This window comes from Triticum urartu, chromosome 1A (assembly GCF_056163025.1).
Source record: "Triticum urartu cultivar PI428250 chromosome 1A, HENAU_Tu73, whole genome shotgun sequence".
In the NCBI taxonomy this organism is placed as follows: Eukaryota; Viridiplantae; Streptophyta; class Magnoliopsida; order Poales; family Poaceae; genus Triticum; species Triticum urartu.
Window position 1 is genome coordinate 314,238,663 of NC_141873.1, and position 16,449 is coordinate 314,255,111.

The following is a 16,449-nucleotide window of genomic DNA, read 5'->3' on the forward strand; positions in this document are numbered from 1 at the left end:
CCTCGAGGTCCTGCTTCAGTGCAGCGACCTCCGCAGTCAGTGCGGCAGAGGCCAGTAGCTAAGCCTGCAAACGCATATAGACATACTTATATTAGACTCCTGCAGATATTATTTGATCCTCTATTCGGCTTTTCTTTGTGAACACCAAACAGAGCATCAAGGGCTACTGTCTATGCGGTAATATTTTCCCTATATTTTAAATACTTACCTCAAAGCCTGTTAGAAGGCTGGCACAGGCTTCAGTCAGTCCGCTCTTGGCGCACTGAACCTTCTTGATCACCGCACTCATAATAGTGCGGTGCTCTTTGTCGATGGAAGCGCCGCGAAGTGCTCCCAGCAGGTTGTCCGGTGCTTCTGGATGGACAAAGGTCACTGGCACGGGCGTCTTACCCCTTTTGGAAGGGGGCCGCCTGCCCGAGTCCGGAACCACTGGAGGTTCCGGCACGGTGTTCGGCTGAGAACCGAACTTGGAGCCCCCGGGAGCCTTGCTCCCTTTGCTCCTGGAGTCTGGAAGGTCGCCTTGAGGCGCCTCCGGGACTGTCTCCTCCCGGCTCGGTGCCCCTTGAGACAACACCTCGGCGTTGTCTATAGGGAAAGGGGAGGAGGCAGTCGGAAGTGGATTGCTATCCATATCCGACGAATCCAAGGAGTCATCCGACGAGGATACGCCGATACGGGTTTGGGGAGGTCTGCATAATCATATGCGGCATTAAGGGAAGCAGTGCGACAAAGGTATGCTATGAGTTACTATGGTATCCGAATACTTACGACTTCGCCAGGGGCTTGGCCATGAGCAGCCACTCGTCTTCACCTTCGGCGGCGGTGGTCGAGTAGTCCGGAAGGAGAGTCCTTCCCTTCTTGGACCCTTCGGCCTCCCCGGTTGGGGCGGCCTTCCTTTTCTTGTCTCCCCCAGCTGGAGGGGGAGCATCTTCATCTTCCTCCTCCTCATCTTCATGAGAGGAGTGCATCGCGGAGTTGTCGGACGATGAGTCCGATACCACCTGGCGCCGGGAACTCTTGCGGGTTCCCTTGGCCTTCTTCTTGGTCTTCTTCGGCACCTTATAAGGAGCCGGAGTCAGCATCTCCGTCAGGAGAGCGTCCGCAGTGTCTTCGGGCAGAGGGGCTGGACAGTCAATCTGCTCCGATGCCTCCACCCAGTCATATCAAAGGCATGGGAGCTCAGACCCCGCACATGGTTAAGCTATAGGAAATAAATATCCTACCAGATGTACAGAACTTACCGGATTCGCGGGGCGCTTCGCGCTTAGCCCGCGGTCCTCGTTGAGAGAGGGGGACCTCGGCGCCCTTGAACAGCACCCTCCAGACGTCTTTGTGCATCGTGTCGAAGAGCTCGCTTAGAGTCTGGTGCCGGGCCGGATCGAACTCCCATAAGTTAAAATCCCGTTGTTGACACGGGAGGATCCGACGGAAGAGCATGACCTGGACTATGTTGACAAGCTTAAGTTTCTTGCTTTTCATGTTCCGGATACACTTCTGGAGTCTGTCCAGCTCCAACGATGAACCCTAGGACAGGCCCTTCTCCTTCCAGGAAGTGAGCCGCGTGGGGATTCCGGATCGAAACTCGGGGGCCGCCACCCAATTGGTGTCGTGCGGCTTGGTGATGTAGAACCACCCCGATTGCCACCCCTTTATGGTCTCCATGAAGGAGCCCTCGAGCCATGTAACTTTGGGCATCTTGCCCACCATGGCTCCGCCGCATTCCGCTTGTTGGCCACCCACCACCTTTGGCTTGATATTGAAGGTCTTCAGCCACAGGCCTAAGTGGGGTCGGATGCGGAGGAAGGCCTCACACACGACGATGAACGCCGAGATGTTGAGCATGAAGTTCGGGGCCAGATCATGAAAGTCCAGCCCATAGTAGAACATGAGGCCGCGGACGAATGGATGGAGGGGAAACCCCAGTCCGCGGACGAAGTGGTGGAGGAAGACCACCCTCTCGTGAGGTTCTGGGGTAGGGATGACCTGCCCCGCGGCTGGCAGCCGGTGCGTGATATCCGCGGCTAAGTATCCGGCTCCGCGTAACTTTTTGATGTGCCCCTCCATGACGGAGGAGGCCATCCACTTGCCTCCCGCTCCGGACATGTTTGGAGAGAGTTGAGGAGGACGATGCGGACTTGGGCGGTGGAGCTCGAGTGCACGAGAATGGATGAGCAAGGAGGAAGAAGGCGTGGGTAGAAAAAGGTCAGAACTTATCCCTTTATAAAAGCAGACTAAACTATGCGCCTCCACTAGCCTGGTAAAACTCGCTTGTCCACTAAGCACCGTAATTGATGGCGCGGTTGGGTTACCCATGTCCGTATTGATGAGAATCCCGTAATAAGGGGAACACGATCTCTGCTCTGACAAGACGTGTCAAGAAACCGCCTCGCGTTATGTGCGGGGCTGGTTAAAGAAAAACGGTTCAAATAATTATCGGGCCATGGCATGATGTCATGCTGCCAAAACGTGTCAGCACATTAGATTTGTGGAAATATTATTCTCTCTACGGTGGTATGTGGAACTTATTTTGCAGGGTCAGACACTATCCTTGTATTCAAATTCTTCCGTGGTGTATTCGGAGGAGGAACCCGCCTTGCAATGCCGAAGACAACACTGCGCTGGACTCATCGTCATTGAATCCTGGTTCAGGGGCTACTGAGGGAGTCCTGGATTAGGGGGTCTCCAGACAGCCGGACTATATCCTTTGGCCGGACTGTTGGACTATGAAGATACAAGATTGAAGACTTCGTCTCATGTCCGGATGGGACTCTACTTGGCGTGGAAGGCAAGCTAGGCAATACGGATATGTATATCTCCTCCTTTGTAACCGATCTTGTGTAACCCAAGCCCCCTCCGGTGTCTATATAAACTGGAGGGTTTTAGTCCATAGGACAACATACAGTCATACCATAGGCTAGCTTCTAGGGTTTAGCCTCTCCGATCTCGTGGTAGATCAACTCTTGTACTACTCATATTATCAAGAATAATCAAGCAGGACGTAGGGTTTTACCTCCATCAAGAGGGCCCGAACCTGGGTAAAACACCGTGTCCCCAGCCTCCTGTTACCATCCGCCTTAGACGCACAGTTCGGGACCCCCTACCCGAGATCCGCCGGTTTTGACACTGACACCTTGTTTCAAGATACTACTTTCGGTTTAGGCACTATTGTTGCTAAACGGTTAAATCTGAACCGTACTAAGGGCCCCATCCTTGGAGGCATTTTTGCCTCGTGCCTAGCTGCACACTATAACATACCTATCAGGCATTATGAGAAAGAGGAAAAGTTGTTGCCTAATATTTTTCTAGATTATAAGAGCATGGTAGCACATGATTTTATTGTTAAGAATAAGAAGAAGATGCTTAACTATAGACTAATTTTTGGTAAGAATAACTTTGAGACTATTACCTTGCCTGCTCCCTCTTTGTTTAACATATTTTCAGGCAAGTACCTTGTTTTATCGGAGGACGTTTATGCATACTAGAGTGCGAGACCAGCTCTAGAGCCTGAGCCGGAACCACCCCAGGACCCTTATCGACAGTCAGTTTATCAGTGGAATCCTGAGGAGATTGCCAACCAGTGGCACCCAAAGGACACTCCTCCTTACACCGGAGAGGGCCACTTTGATCCATGGGCATAGACCAACTTAGGCAAAAATCCTAAGCTTGGGGGAGTACGTATCTCTCACCGACATTACATTCATGTTCACACACTCATGCCAGTTGTCGGTGCTCATACTCTTTCATTGTACCATCCATGCTAGTCTATTTTCATTTTCTCGTTTTCTTCTTGTGTGTTTGAAAAACCTTAAGAAAAACCAAAAAAATTAGTTGTAGCTTTCAGTTGGTTTACTTTCCATGCCTGTAGTAGTAGTAATTAAAAAGAAAACCCAAAAATATTTCTCGTTCTTCTTTTGCTTGTTGGGAGCTTTCCCGTGTAAATAGTTTTGTTTCTTTTCTTTTTCCTTGGGGGTCGAGAGGAGAAGACCATAATGAAAATGTTGAGTGGCTCTTATATGCATTATTTTTTTTTACCATGATTATATGCATTATTGTTGACCTAACAAAGAGCCCATATTACCTTGTCTTCTCTTTCTTGAATTGAATGCTTGCAGATTCCAGCTTAGTCCAATGCATGTGCACTATTATTATTATCCACACTATTCGGTCGTGCAAGTGAAAGGCAGTAATGATGATTATATGATGAACTTATTGAGATGAGGAAAGCTGGTATGAACTCGACCTCTCTTGTTTTTGTAAATATGATCAGTCCATCGTTCCTGATTCAGCCTATTATGAAAGAAACATATTTACAATGACAATTAGAGATTATAGTTGCTTATACCATGCCTAATTAGCTAGGAGTTTATAATGGTTTATCTTGCGTGCCAACATGCTATTAAAATAGTTGTGATGTGGTATGATAGGGTGGTATCCTCCTTTGAACGATTCGAGTGGTTTGACTTGGCACATGTTCACGCATGTAGTTGAAACAAAATCAACATAGCCTCTACAATATGTATGTTCATGGTGAATTATATCCTACTCAGGATTGCATTTGGTGCTGATTAATTTTAATGCATGTTCATGACTGTTGTCGCTCTCTAGCTGGTCGCTTCCCAGGCTTTTTCTATCCTTCACTTGTACTAAGCGGGAATACTGCTTGTGCATCCAACTCCATAAACCCCAAAGTTGTTCCATATGAGTCCACCATACCTACCTATATACGGTATCTACCTGCCGTTCCAAGTAAATTTGCATGTGCCAAACTCTAAACCTTCAAATAAACATTCTGTTTTGTATGCTCGAATAGCTCATGTATCACCTAGGGATGTCTGTATCCTCGATGTTAGGCGCGTTATTCTCAAGAGGAGTGGACTCCGCTCCTCATTCATGAGAAAATGGCTGGTCACCGGGATGCCCAGTCCCATACTCAAATCAAAATAATTGCAAACAAAACTCCCCCAGGATTGTTGTTATTTGGAGGCACCCGTTGTTTCGGGCGAGCCATGGATTGATGCTTGTTGGTGGTGGGGGAGTATAAACTTTACCATTCTGTTTGGGAACCGCCTATAATGTGTGTAGCATGGAAGATATCGATATCTCTCGGTTGTTATGTTGACAATGAAAGTATACCGCTCAAAATAATATTCATATCTATTTCAAAATCGAGCTCTGGAACGTCTACAAATCCCTGCTTCCCTCTGCGAAGGGCTTATCTATTTACTTTTATGTTGAGTCATCATCCTCTTATTAAAAAGCACTAGTTGGAGAGCACCTTTGTCATTTGCATCCATTACTGTTAGTTTACATTAAGTATGACTGTGAATGGATCTCTTTTACCATGAATTACAATGTCTATTCAGTCCTTGATCCTTAAAGGTGCTCTGCATTTATGTTTTGCGGTCTCAGAAAGGGCTAGCGAGATACCATCTTGTCATATCATATCATGATTATTTTGAGAAAGTGTTGTCATCTGAGATTTGTTATTATTGCTCGCTAGCTGATTATACCATTGATATGAGTAAACATGAGACCCAAATGTTATTGTGAATATGGTTGGTTCATAATCCATGCTGAAAACTTGAATACTCGCTTTACATATTTAGAACAATAAGAGCAAACAGAGTTTGTGAAAGTTTTCCTTTACCACTTTTAGTTTATCAACTGAATTGCTTGAGGACAAGCAAGGTTTAAGCTTGGGGGAGTTGATAGGTCTCCATCGTATCTACTTTTCCAAACACTTTTGCCCTTGTTTTGGACTCTAACTTGCATGATTTGAATGGAACTAACCCGGATTGACGATGTTTTCAGCAGAATTGCCATGGTGTTATTTTTGTGCAGAAATAGATGTTCTCGGAATGACCTGAAAATCAATGGAGATTATTTTTGGAATATATAAAAAATACTGGAAGAAGAATCCATGTCAGGGGGCCCACACCCTGTCCACGAGGGTGGGGGCGCGCCTCCCCCTATGCGCGCCCCCTTGCCTCGTGGACCCCCTAACGCTCCACCGACCTCAACTCCAACTCCATATATTCGTGTTCGGGGAGAAACAAACAGAGAGAAGGATTCATCGCGTTTTACGATACGGAGCCGCCGCCAAGCCCTAATCTCTCTCGGGAGGGCTGATCTGGAGTCCGTTCGGGGCTCCGGAGAGGGGAATCTGTCGCCATCGTCATCATCAACCTTCCTCCATCACCAATTCCATGATGCTCACCGCCGTGCGTGAGTAATTCCATCATAGGTTTGCTTGACGGTGATGGGTTGGATGAGATTTATCATGTAGTCGAGTTAGTTTTGTTAGGGTTTGATCCCTAGTATCCATTATGTTCTGAGATTGATGTTGCTATGACTTTGCTATGCTTAATGCTTGTCACTAGGGCCCGAGTGCCATGATTTTACATCTGAACCTATTATGTTTTCATGAATATATGTGAGTTCTTGATCCTATCTTGCAAGTCTATAGTCACCTACTATGTGTTATGATCCGGCAACCCTGAAGTGACAATAATCGAGACCACTCCCGGTGATGACCGTAGTTTGAGGAGTTAATGTATTCACTATGTGTTAATGCTTTGGTCGGTACTCTATTAAAAGGAGGCCTTAATATCCCTTAGTTTCCAATAGGACCCCGCTGCCACGGGAGTGTCGGAATAATGGGCCACGGGTAGCCCAACCCGAGTCCCTAAGCCTTTCAAGACATCGGGGCTGGTTGCGCCCCTCAAGACATCAAGAACATGTGCTGCCTTCTGGTGGCCGGCTGTCCCAAGCGGCGGGCTGCCGGAAGGCGGCCGAGTTCAAGAAGGCGGCTCCAAGATGGGCCGACTTCTTGCGGGCAGCCTCCGGAGAGGCCGGCTCCTGGCAGGCGGCCCACCGCACTCCCGGAGTCTGCGCTCCCACTCAAGAGGACGAGACATGCTGAGGCTACAGTGTAGCCCATCCCCCCACCCCCCCATATCCAGGGCCGTGCGTGGCCACAGTGCTCCGTACGGGCGGAGATCTCTGCCTGTACGTGGCACTGTTGCCACTCCATCCCTGACGTCCCTGCTGGCAGGCCAAGCCCTGTTCCCATGTCGACCTGTCGGTACGGCCTGCGGGCGGCGGGTCCTACCCGGCAGTGAGAGCCCGGAAGCCGGCGGAGGCTTGGAAGAAGGCAAAGCACTACCAGTCCAGAGGCCGGTGTATTACCTGAGTGAAGTGTTGTCCGCCTCCAAGCAGAACTACCCGCACTATCAGAAGATGTGTTATGGCGTACACTTCGCCGCCAAGAAGCTGGAGTCATACTTCCAAGAGCACCCATTCACTGTTGTCTGCACTACTCCTCTTGCCGAGATCATTGGAAGCCGAGATGCTTTGGGCCGAGTGGCCAAATGGGCCATAGATTTGGCCCCCTACACCATCCACTAAAAGCCTCGCGCCGCTGTCAAGTCACAAGCACTGGCCGACTTCCTCGTCGACTGGGTCGAGACCCAGTACCTGCCGCCAGTGCCAGATTCCACCCATTGGCGGATGCACTTTGATGGTTCCAAGATGCGCACCGGTTTGGGAGCCGGCATTGTCCTCACCTCTCCCAAAGGCGACAAGCTTAGATATGTGCTACAAATCCACTTTGCCTCCTCCAACAACGTTGTTGAATACGAAGCACTCATTCATGGGTTCGGGCTTGCCAAGAAACTCGGCATTCGCTGGATCCTGTGTTATGGAGACTCTGATTTAGTGGTCCAGCAGTCGTCAGGCGACTGGGACACTAAAGATGCAAACATGGCAAGCTACCTCTTCCTCGTCCAGCAACTCAGCGGATACTTTGAAGGGTGTGAGTTCCTACATGTGCCAAGAAATGACAATGAGCAAGCAGATGCCTTGGCACGAATCGGCTCCACCCGACAAGCAATACCAGCCGGCGTCGCCTTGCAATGCCTCCTTAAGCCATCTGTCAAGCTGTAGCCAGAGCCATATTCCATCTTTGTGCCGACTCCTCCCGAGGCAGTCGGATCCGACTTGAGGACCACAGCAGCCGGCGCAGGGAATTTGGTAGGCGGCCGGGGGACTACAGCAGTCATACCCGGCCCGGGGACTTCAGAACCCGGCCTGGGGAATGCAGCAGTTCGCCCAGGGACTTCATCAACTCAGCAAGTGGCAGCCGACTCCGACCCGCCGCCTCCCGGCCCAACCGCCCTCATGCAAGTCGCAGTTCTGGCAGTCTAAGAAATAGTGGCACCTTCATGGGCACAGCCCATCCTGAACTTTCTGGTGAACAAAGAGCTGCCCGTTGATGAGGTCTCGGCCCGGCAAATCCAACGCCGGTCAGCAGCATACACCATTGTCAACAAAGAACTCGTAAGGTGCAGTGTCACTGGTGTGTACCAGCGCTGCGTGGAGCCAGAGCAAGGTCAGGCAATCCTCAAAGATATCCACCAAGGCGAGTGTGGCCACCACGCGGCTTCAAGAACTCTTGTTGCCAAAGCTTTCCACCATGGGTTTTTCTGGCCAACTGCTCTAGAAGACGCCAAAGGCTTAGTCCAGAAATGCAAAGGGTGCCAAAAGTTCCGCTCTAAGCCACATCAGCCGGCTTCTGCACTCAAGACCATCCCCATTGCCTGACCCTTCGATGTCTGGGGGCTGGACATGGTGGGACCATTCAAGACAGCACGCAGCGGCCTGACTCATCTGCTTGCCGCGGTGGACAAGTTCACCAAGTGGATAGAAGCTAAACCAATCAAGAAGTTGAATGGTCCGACTGCTGTGACTTTCATCGCCGACATCACCATCCGGTATGGCATACCGCACAGCATCATCACCGACAACGGCACAAACTTTGCCAAAGGCGCCCTGGCTCATTTCTACGCGACGCAGGGCATCCGACTGGACTTAGCGTCCGTTGCCCATCCGCAGTCAAACGGCCAAGTGGAGCGGGCAAACGGCCTCATTTTGTCCAGCATCAAGTCCCGACTGGTCGAGCCTTTGGAGGGCTCGGCTGGCTGTTGGCTCGACGAGCTGCTGGCCGTCCTTTGGAGCCTGCGCACAACTCCGAACAAGTCAACCGGCTTCACGCCCTTCCTCCTCGTCTACGGTGCCGAAGCCGTCATCCCGACGGACATAGAATTCGACTCCCCTCGAGTCACAATGTACACCGAAGAAGAGGCAAAAGAAGCACGAGAAGACGGCGTCGATCTACTGGAAGAGGGCCGGCTGCTGGCACTCAGCCGATCCACCATCTACCAACAGAGTCTACGCCGATACTACAACCGCAAGGTCAAGCCAAGATCCTTCCAAGAGGGAGACCTTATGCTCTGGCTGATCCAGCGAACAGCCGGCCAACACAAGCTCTTGGCACCTTGGGAAGGCCCCTTCATAATCAGCAAGGTGTTGGGCAAGGACTCCTACTATCTGATCGATGCTCAGAAGCCTCGAGCATGCAAAAGAGACGACTCCGGCAAGGAGATGGAACGACCATGGAACGCAAACCTCCTCCGAGGGTTTTACAGTTAAATGCAGTATGTACAAAGCCAACTTTTGTATTAAGTATGAAGACTCCGGGTCCCCTGAGAAGAAACTCGGGGACTGCCCTCCTTTATCTATATGATAAGTATTATGCCTATGAATGTGTTAGTCCACCAGGCACCGGGTTCGACCAGTCAACCCAGGGGCTCGCTGTCTTGTACTATGTAATGCTTCCAGCAGCCGGACAAGTAATGTGTTGGCACTCAAGCCTTCTCCTTCCAAAGCCGTAGCTCGCAGAGCGGCCACCCGGTAGGCAGGAGTCAAAGGCAGGAAAGGGTGCCCACATGAAAAATGGCTAAGGACCCAAAAGCTTGCGCATAGTTCAAGCCGGATCCCCGCCTCACCGACCGGCTGCTGCGCAGCCGGCCGGCCGGCTTCTACTTAATTTGCTAAACGCTCTAGTCGACTGAGTACTTGCCTTCCCAAAGTGGCTAAGTACTTGACCCAGCCACAGTCCGCAGAGTGGCTGTCCGGCTGGCAAGACGGCAACTGAGGGGGCGGCAAAGGAAAAAGGCCAAGGAGCAGAAACCAACAAGAGATAGAACTTGGCAAAAATATTTACATAACAAAAGGCCCTTGGCCAATATTCAACAGAAGTTTGGAATACACCCCGCGGGTGGAATTGTGCGAAGCTAATAAAGTTTGTCGAGACTGATAAGCAGGTAAAAACAAAGATAAATTGGCAGCCTAGGGAGTAGCAGACGGGTTCGGCGGAACGATGGAGTCGGTGGTGCCGGATGGTGGAGCGGCCGGCTGGTCAGTTTCCGCTTGGTCGCCTTCAGCGGGAGTCAGCTCGCCCTGGCGTGGCTCGTTGCTGGAGGCGCGGTCGAGTTGAGGCTGGCCGTCCGCTTCAACCTCTGGCGCTTCTTCTTCACCTTCCTCCTCCTCCTCGTCTTCTCCCTCGTCGCTGGAGTCGATCACTTCAGCCGATTCCTCGCCATCCTCCGGGTTCAGCCCAAACCACTCTGGTGGCACCTCGGCACCATTCTCAGCCAGTTCCGGGACGAATACGTTGGTGTTGGTGTACTCGGCGATCGTTGCCGCCCGCTTGATGAGATCACGCCCCACCGCCACCAGCTCCTCCTGGGCCTCCAGTCGAAACGTGATCAACTAGGCTAGATCTAGCCCAGGGTACCACGCCTTGACGAACTCCAGGGCCCGGTGTGTGCCAGCTCGGGCCGAGGATCCCTTCCAAGCCTCAAGACGGCCGACCGCCACTTCCAGCCAGTCGGCGGTCCAGCTGGGAGTGCGCGGAGCCGGCATGTCTGGCCACAGGGCGGAGATCGCCTCGGCCCCGACATGCTGAAGATGGCGCAGCATCCGATGAGCCAGTCGAAGGTGGGCCTGGACGCTGAGTAGCTGCTCACTAAGGGTCCGGGGGGCGTCGGCAGCAATCTGCGCTCCTTCCGCCCTCTGTTCCTTGCGATAGGCCTCAATAGCCTAGTTGGCGGCGGTGGAGTGGCCAGGAAAGAAGTCTGCACGATCAAAAAAGCAAGTAAGGGAGAAGCCGGAAGCGCCGGCCTAGTCGGCAGCCGGCAAGTCAAAGAAAGAAGAAGGAAGAAGCTTTCAGTCAACCTTGTCTTTGATCTCACCGAAGCCGGCAGTTAGCATGGCCTCCTTATCAGTCCAGGCGGAGCGTTCGGTCTCGAACTCAGCAAGGAGACCAGACTCCTTCGCTTCCGCCTCTTTTTGAGCCATCTTGAGAAGCTCCACCTGCTCCGCCAGCTGTGTGGCCAGCCGGTCACGCTCTTCGGCTAGCTTGCTACACTCCACCTCCTTGGTGCGCAAGGCGGTCTCGGCTTCACCAAGCTGCTGCTGCAGGGCAGCGTTGGCCTCTGCAAGAGGGGAGAAAGGGAAACGCGTCAGCAGCCAACGGAAAAGAAGAACAGTTGCCGGGGAGATCCGGCCCGACTGCTCAGCAGTCGGCCCGAATCTCGGGGACTACAGCCCGTGGGTGCACCAGCGCGCCCCCGCAGAGAAAAGAAACAAGGACTTACTCCGGCTCTCCGACAAGTCGACAGCCCGTCGGTCCAGCTCTCGGACGTTGGAGTTGAAGGCGACTGCGCGGAGGTTGTGATAGTCCTATAAAGAAGATAACAGATGAAGTTAGTACTCAGAGCTCGCCAAATTAAAAGCTCCGAGCCGCCTGCTCGGCAGCCGGCCCGAAGCTCGGGGACTACACTAAGTGCGTGCGCTGGCGCGGCCCCACAAAGAAGTAAAGAAATTCAAGAGTCAAAGATGAAGTAACATACCTGGATGTCCGCTCGCGACTCCAGGAACGCCTGGTTGCACTGCTTCAGGGCATCGGCTTCAGCTCGAAGCTTGCCTTGGACGTCCAGGATCACCTGGTTCAAAGGGCCCGTCCCACCTCCTCGCACCTAGTCGGCGGGTGCGGCGCTGGTCGCCTCGGCGTCCGGGATCGATGAGCTCGCGGCACTGACTTCCAGCGGGCGCGGTGCCGAAGCCGCCTTTGCAAACCAGCGGCGTGGTGGTGTGCGGACCTCAGGAGTTGGGCCCGTTACCATCTCGCTGCCGGCTGGTGGCACTAGCGGGTCGGCCGGCTGCTTGTCTTGCGCTCCTTCAGACGGCGGTGCTAGAGGCACGACTATGTCCGGCATGGCGACGTTGCTGCCCTCCCTCTCAATGACCGGGTGATCATCACTGGCACCCCCAGTCGGCGCCACAAACTAGCGGTGGCGGCGCAGAGTTCAGGGGGACGACGAAGACCGGCTCCTAGCGGCGCGCAGCTTCCTCAAGCCGCTTCTTCACAGCGGCATCGGCCTCGGCCTCCGCCAGCTTCTTCAGTGCGGCGGCCTCCGCCTTGTCTGCCTCCGCCTTCTCCCGGCGGGCGGCTTCCTGCTCCTCGCGCACCTCACGTGTGTTTCGCTCCTGCGCCTCCCGGAGGTCGGTCGCGGGATCGATTCGTTGGCTAGTGGTGGAGCCCTCCGCCGACCCGATAATGGAGGCGGCAGCCGACTTCTCGAGTGAGAGCGGAGCCCTAAATCAAGAACACAAGGAGAAGAAGCTCAGATAAAATGAACAATAAAGGAAGGCATGAGAAAACGATACTTACGCTGACACCATGGGAGGCGCCTTCGGGAGTTTTTGGAACTTGGCCACCTTCGCGGCGGCCTCCTTCTGCCTGGTCGCGGCGGTCGGATTCTTGGCCTTCTTCGGCAAGCTGCCGAACAAGGCGGCACCCTATTTACGCTTTCGTGTACCGCCTCGAGCAGTCAGCTCGGCGAAGGGGCCCGCGCCTGCCTTGTCGGCGCCTCGTGAAGGGCGCGGCTCCTCCTCCTCATCAAAAAAATCATCCGGCCATGACTCGACGCTGACCCCCTCTTCGGAGCCGCCTGCTCCATGGATGCCGCCTGTGGCGTCATCTTCCAAGGCGGCCACCCCCAAGTCGGGGTCGTCCATGTCGCTCACGGCTCAGTCCGGCAAGTAGGGGCCGCCTGCCCCCACGACAGCGGCTGTCGCCTCGGACATGTAGATCTATTTCAAAAAGTAAGAAGTCGACCGGTCGATCAGCAAGAAGGAATCAAGATGAAGCACGGGAGAGGGAAAAGGTTGAAGAGCTTGCGAGAGGCGGTGGGTTCGCGCGGGAGTACGGCTGCTTGCCAAATTGCCAGGCCCCGTCTAGCTTGAGGTCGGAGATCTCGTTGACCAAGTTTTCCACCTCAGCAGCTGGCATCTCCTTGGTGCTCAGCCGGCATGGGTCGCGGTGCCCGCTCATCCGGCAGACCAAGTGATGCCGGCCTTGCAGCGGGAGAACCTGGCGCGCGACGAAGGCGAACAGCAAGTCGGACGCTTTGAGGCCTTCGGCCTCCGTCGGCACCCGGAGTCGGTCGATGGCGGCGGCGCCGTCTGCCGACACCGGCTTCGGCTTCTAGCCCCAGTTGGCCCGAGGCTCTGCTGGCGGGCCAGCTTTGTAGGCCAACAGGTTGAGGAAGTCGATGGCCGGGTCGACGTTCTCCACATAGAAGTAAGATTGCTGCCACATCTTGACCGACTGTGGCAGCTTGATGGAGGGGAAGGCTTTCCTTGGAGACAGACGACGCACGCCGACGAAGGCATCGCACTGAGCAGCCCCCTCCCGGACTGAGGTGCCCAACTTGGTGTAGAAGATCGCTCCCCACAACTCGATGGTGGGGAGGATGCTGAGGTAGCCTTCACACATGGTGACGAAGGCGGATAGAAGCATCACGGTGTTGGGTGTGATGTGGTGAGGTTGGAGATGGTAGAAGTCGAGGAACGAGCAGAGGAAGCCGCTCGCCGGCAGGCCGAAGCCACGGATGAAGTGCGAGCGGAAGACAACTCGCTTGCCCTCTCCCGGCGCCGGAAAAATCCCCCTCGGGAGGCACGCACGCCTTCATGTAACCGGCGCCGGGAAGACGCCGCATGTCGCGGAGGAAGGCGATGTGGTCATCATTGATGTTCGACCCGTCCCAGTCTCCTCCCCGCTTGCGCGCCATGAAGAGCTCGACGAAGCGAATGGCGCGGTAGGGGAGCTGAGCATCGAGGTCAGTCCAAGAAGGGCTCGGGGCGGAAGAGTTTGACGGAAACGGGCGGCGGCAATGCTCTGGCAGAGTTCGAGGGCGCCGCGGTGAGAGGAGGAAGAAAGAGGCAAGAGTAGGGGCAGGAGGGCGCACGTGCTCCACCGCTCCCCCTCCTCCCCCTACTTATAGCCGTCGGGCTACGAGGCCGAGGTGCAAGCGTGGGATTGTGGGATTAACTGTGCCCACGACCCCACGTCCCCCCATTTATAGCGCGAGTTACCACGCGTGGTAACCCCGCGGGGAAGCTCAACCGGCCGCCTCAGCCGCGGCGGATCCGCTCGCGTGCCGAGGCCCGGTAGTGGCAGGCCCAGCCTGCTGTCACGTCCCATCGCGCGCGTGGGCTGGCAGGCTGGCCCGGTTGGTTGACGCCAAGTGGCGTGCCCATAGTAGGTGGCGGGCTTGGAGGCTTCGCTAATAAGCCACCTAGTTCCCGCCATCGCGTTCAAAGTTTTCAGACGAGTCCGACTGGCGGTGGCGAACTCCCTCCACTCGGCACGCTAGGAGTCGGAGAAGGATTCAGACCAGAGCACTCGGAGGAGGAAATTGTTGAGGGTTCTTGGCTTACCAGCTGCGACGCCTCACCAGCTTCGGGGACTACTGTCGGAGTAATGGGCCACGGGTAGCCCAACCCGAGTCCCTGAGCCTTTCAAGACATCGGGGATGGCTGCGCCCCTCAAGACATCAAGAAGAAGTGTCGCCTTCTGGTGGCCAGTTGTCCCAAGCGGCCAGCTGCCGGAAGGTGGCCGAGTTCAAGAAGGCGGCTCCAAGACGGGCCGACTTCCTGCGGGCAGCCTTCGGAGAGGCCGGCTCCTGGCAGGTGGCCGACCGCGCTCCCATTCAAGAGGACGAGACGTGGTGAGGCTACAGTGTAGCCCATCCCCCCCATATCCAGGGCCGAGCGTGGCCACAGTGCTCCGTATGGGCGGATATCTCTGCCTGTACGTGGCACTGTTGCCACTCCATCCCTGACGTCCCTACTGGCAGGCCAAGCCTTGTTCCCACGGCGACCTGTCGGTATGGCCTGCGGGCGGCGGGTCCTACTGGGTAGCGAGAGCCCAGAAGCCGACGGAGGCTTGGCCAATCGGACCTGAGGAAGGTCGGCTCCCTGCAGGCGGCCCGTTCCACCCTCGGGGTCCGTGCACCATTAAACTATAAGAGACCGGGAGTGGCTGCAGTGATCTTCCACCAGGCGGCGGGACTGTAGCGACGCTCCCCAGACCAAGCATGTGTCGTTAGCACCACGGCTATAGTGATCAGCAGCCGGCAGGACCCGCGAGCGGCGGGAGCAGCCTGTCGGCTCCGTACCAGACTAGTCGGCGGGGCCCACTAATATGTCTCCAACGTATCTATAATTTATGAAGTATTCATGCTATTATATTATCAACCTTGGATGTTTTATATGCATTTATATGCTATTTTATATGGTTTTCGGGACTAACCTATTAACCTAGAGCCCAGTGCTAGTTTATGTTTCTGTTTTTTCCTTGTTTTAGAGTATCACAGAAAAGGAAAACCAAACGGAGTCCAATTGACCTGAAACTTGACGAAGCTTATTTTTGGACCAGAAGAAGGCCAAGAAGTAAAAGAACTGGGCCAGAAGACTCTCGGGCTGCCCACGAGGGTGGGGGCGCGCCCCCTGCCTCGTGGACAGCCCGGAGACCCCCCTGCCTTGTTCCTGACTCCAACACCTCTTACATAACCCAAAACTTCCAGAAAGAAACCTAGATTAGGAGTTCTGCCGCTAGAAGCCTCCGTAGCCACCGAAATCCAATCTAGGCCCTCTCTGGCACCCTGCCGGAGGGGGCCATCATCACCGGAGGGCATGGAGGAGGATCCCGGAGGGGCCATCGTCACCATGAAGGCCAAGGACCAGAGGGGGAAGCCATGGAGGAGGAAGCACAAGGGGGAGAACCTCTCCTCCTCTCTCTTGGTGGCACCGGAGGGCCATTGGGAGGGGAATCATCGCCGCGGTGATCGTCTTCATCAACATCACCATCATCATCATCACCCTCATCTCTTCTACGCGGTCCACTCTCCCGCACCCCGCTGTAATCCCTACTTGAACATGGTGCTTTATGCCACATATTATGATCCAATGTTGTGTTGTCATCCTATGATGTTTTGAGTAGATATCTTTTGTCTTTGGATTGATTGATGATCTAGATTGGTATGAGTTGTATGTTTTACTTTGGTGTTGTCCTATGGTACCCTCTGTGTCATGCAAGCGTGAGGGATCCCCGCTGTAGGGTGTTGCAATACGTTTATGATTCGCTTATAGTGGGTTGTGTGAGTGACTAAAACACAGACCCGAGTAAGGGGGTTGTTGCGTATGGGATAAAGAGGACTTGATGCTTTAATGTTATGGTTGGGTTTTACCTTAATGATCTTT